The 3,590-nt window shown below is 41.7% G+C and overlaps 1 non-coding gene across 1 annotated transcript; it reads left to right on the top strand.

Moving 5' to 3' along the window:
* The first annotated feature begins 2,384 nt into the window (after positions 1 to 2,384).
* Positions 2,385 to 2,458, top strand: TRNAT-AGU (transfer RNA threonine (anticodon AGU)). The gene has a single exon. It is a non-coding gene; the product is annotated as a tRNA-Thr (tRNA).
* Positions 2,459 to 3,590: the final 1,132 nt, after the last annotated feature.

Below are 3,590 nucleotides of genomic sequence, written 5' to 3'. Positions count from 1 at the left end.
CCAGAAATTTAACAGTATCAGATGTCGGTATAACATAAGTATTTAACGACACAGTTATTGGAGAAGAAATCGAGGTTTGTGGATTATGAAATAGTACAAAGGTTGTTTTTAAGGGATTGATTTGAAGTTTATTATCAGTGCACCAGGAATACACATTGTTAAGATCAGTGTTAAGTGTTTCTTGAAGTGCGGTAAGCGATTTCGGTGATGAGTAGATGGTCGTGTCATCAGCATATAACAAACAGTTACAATTGGTAAGTACATTAGGTAGATCATTTATAAATAATAAGAACAACAATGGGCCTAGTATAGAGCCTTGGGGAACGCCACAGTTAATTACTTTAATAGAAGAGAATTGGTCATTAAGATACACTACTTGAGGCCTGTTAGACAAGTAGCTGCGAATAAGATTTAAAGGTGGGCCAGTAATACCGAAAGATTCGAGCTTATACAGAAGAATAGAATGATCTAGAGTGTCAAAGGTTTTTGTTAGATCGATGAATATGGCTCCTGCAACAAACCCTTCGTCAATAAAGCGTTTAATGTTATCCGTGAAATTACCTAATGCCAATTCCGCCGAATAATTCTGCCTAAAACCAAATTGTAATGGAGAAGGAAGATTAAATATTTTGAGATAGTGCATTAGACGAGTGTAAATAAGTTTTTCAATGATCTTACTAAAAAACGGCAAAATACAAATTGGGCGGTAGTTATTAATGTTTTCACGATAACCCTTCTTGAACTCTGGGATTACTTTACCATGTTTCATCAAATAAGGAAATATACCTGTGCTAAAAGCTTTGTTAACGATATCTGCAAAAACAAATGATATGCCTGCCGCAACCAGTTTTATTCTAGAAGGCGGAATAGAATCTAGGCCAGGTCCAGTGACATTAAGAGAAGAAATTACCTTTAAAACTTCTTCGGAAGAAACCGGTCGAAGGAAAATGACTGAGGGCAACGTGGGAGATGACGTAAAACATTAGGCGATAGCGTGTTCTGGCAAGTGTCAAAATGATCACTAAAAGCATTTGATATGTCAGCCTCGGTTATGCATTCCTCGTTGTCGTAAATTATTTTTTTAATGCCGTGTTAGACTCTGTAATATTAAGAAATTCTTTAATAAGCTCCCAATTACGTCTGGTATTCATTCCGTTCTGAATTATCCGTCTTTCATAATAGTCCCGTTTTGCGCGTTTAAGGATACCAGAAAGGATATTGCTATAATTCTTAAATTTAGTTCGCAAAGCTGTGTTGAACGGCTGCAGTCTCACCTTTTTGTGAAGATTATTCTTTTTTGTTATAGAGCGCAGCAACGCATTTGTAATCCATGGATTTCTGGGAGACGAGAATCTTTGCTGAAAGGACACATGAGTTGTGCACTCATTGATATAATTTGTTTATTTATTTATTTATTTATTTATTTATTTATTTATTTATTTATTTCCTCAAAGGTCTCGGTTGAGACATTACATGAGGGAGTGGACGGTATCTGGCAAACAATGGTAAAAAATGTTAAGATGTTATTGTTGTTATTGTCGATAAATGTTGTTATTGTTGATAAAAATATCGAGTACGCCCTCTCAGGACAGTTCTCCTGAAAAACGCTCTCCCAACAAGTGCCTTGTACCTTCTGGATAAATAACGTTTCATTGAAAGAATTTGGTAATTTGGAATTTGGAAATTGGTAAATTAAAGCGTCTACTTATGGCAGGTAGTCAAAGTTGATCCAGATCACGAGAGGGAAATAACTAGAAGGATAAGAATGGGGCGAAGCGCATATGGCAGGTTATCTCAGATCATGAATAACAGTTTACCAATATCCCTCAAGAGAAACGTGTACAACAGCTGTCTGTGGCCGGCACTCACCTACGAGGCAGAAACGTGGAGGCTAACGAAAAGGGTTCAGCTTAAGTTAAGGAAAACGCAGCGAGTCGTGGAAAGAAAAATTGGATGTGGTTTAGTTCTGGTTGACCCTAGTTCAATTGCGAATCCTCGTTTCCTCGGCACGTCGTCTACGCAGCGTCTCATACCAACGCTCTCGAGAACTCAAACCGGTCTCTTCCGCAGTTGAAGAGTCACTCCGCGACGTGGCACGACTGCATCTAGCCTGCTACGTGCCGCCCATAGCAGACATTCGTAGTGCATTGTTCCCATTGGAGATGACCTTGTCGTAGGAAATCTCATTCTAGTTTCTTTCGCGCTTCGTTCGCTTCAAAAAATTAGTATGCATGGAGAGCTGCAGTGTTGCCAACGACTGCGTCTGAAGTAGGCTACCTTTTTGTTCTTATTCTTAAAAAAAAGAACCTAGAACTTAAAAAAAAGAACCTCAGATCTTTCAGCGATAGTCCTCAAATATTACAGAAGTGGCGCGGCCTACCGTAGGCGCCGTGGCTTAGTTGGTTAATGCGCCTGTCTAGTAAACAGGACATTGTGAGTTCGAATCTCGCCGGTGCCTTGCGTTTGTTTTTTTTTCCCTTACCGGTTCTGTAGTGGTTGTTCGCTTTTGTGAGATGTAACGTACAATGCGACTCAGACTATAATGATGAGCGTAGTTGGAGGGCTTCGGAAAATTTCGACTGCCTGGGGTTCTTTAACGTGCTGTGACAACACAGACTACACGGGCCTCTAGAATTTCGTCCCCATCGTAATGTGACCGTCGCGGCCGGGATCGAACTCGCGCTTTTCAGGTGACCAGCTGAGCGCCATAACCATTCAGCCACTCATTGTGTGCGTCGGTCTTCTAAGTCGGGGTACCAAGAACCACGGTTGTATTATGCGCCCCCTCCATCCTTGCAGCCTTCTCGCTAACACTCGCCCGGCCATGCGACATGGTAATAGACACTGAAGTACTTCTCGTTTTATTTCTTCCCGACCCCTGTCATCCCTACCACCTAGGTGTTCAGCTGGACGACATTCCAGTCAGGTAACAAGTAAACATCTGAATATAGCTGTAGGCCATGTACGACCACGGTAGTCAATACTAAATTTACTCAATCTTACAAGATTTTCAAATAAAAAATGCTTTCTCAAAAAAACTGCACTGAAAGAATAGCAAGGTCGGCAGCTTTTTTATACAGAATCAAAGAAAGACAATTACTGACACAAATCTCAGCAATGATCAACAAAGCAAAAAATGTATAGAAAGAAAAACACAACGTGGATGCGCTGGGTGTCAGTCCCAGTACCTCTCGCAAGCTAAGCGAGTGCTCCACCATCTGAGCTACACCCGCTTTTTTTCTTTAATGCACGGAAATAGTGCCGAAAAGAAAAACCTGAGCATGCTTACGCCACAAAACACCAGGCCACCATTCCCCTGCATGACCCTTCCTTCCAAAACATCAAATATCTGGGAGGCACACACATGCATCCAGATAGGAGAGCCAGCTAGGTGGCTCTTCCAGGGCAGCGTATACTTCCCGCACCAGAGCGCATTGCTCACGAAACAAAGATTTCGACGAGCGCGGTAATTCTGCGTGGCTGTTCATCGTGCGACTTCTCCGGAGACTAAACAGTCCCAGCAACATAAAGAGGCCATATGGCACAACGCAGTTTTTCTCCACAGGCAAAAGACGGATGCTGTAGGGTGT

Source organism: Amblyomma americanum, chromosome 9 (assembly GCF_052857255.1).
Source record: "Amblyomma americanum isolate KBUSLIRL-KWMA chromosome 9, ASM5285725v1, whole genome shotgun sequence".
In the NCBI taxonomy this organism is placed as follows: domain Eukaryota; kingdom Metazoa; phylum Arthropoda; class Arachnida; order Ixodida; family Ixodidae; genus Amblyomma; species Amblyomma americanum.
Note: the sequence above shows the minus strand (reverse complement) of the source record. Positions and strands in the feature narration are given on the sequence as shown.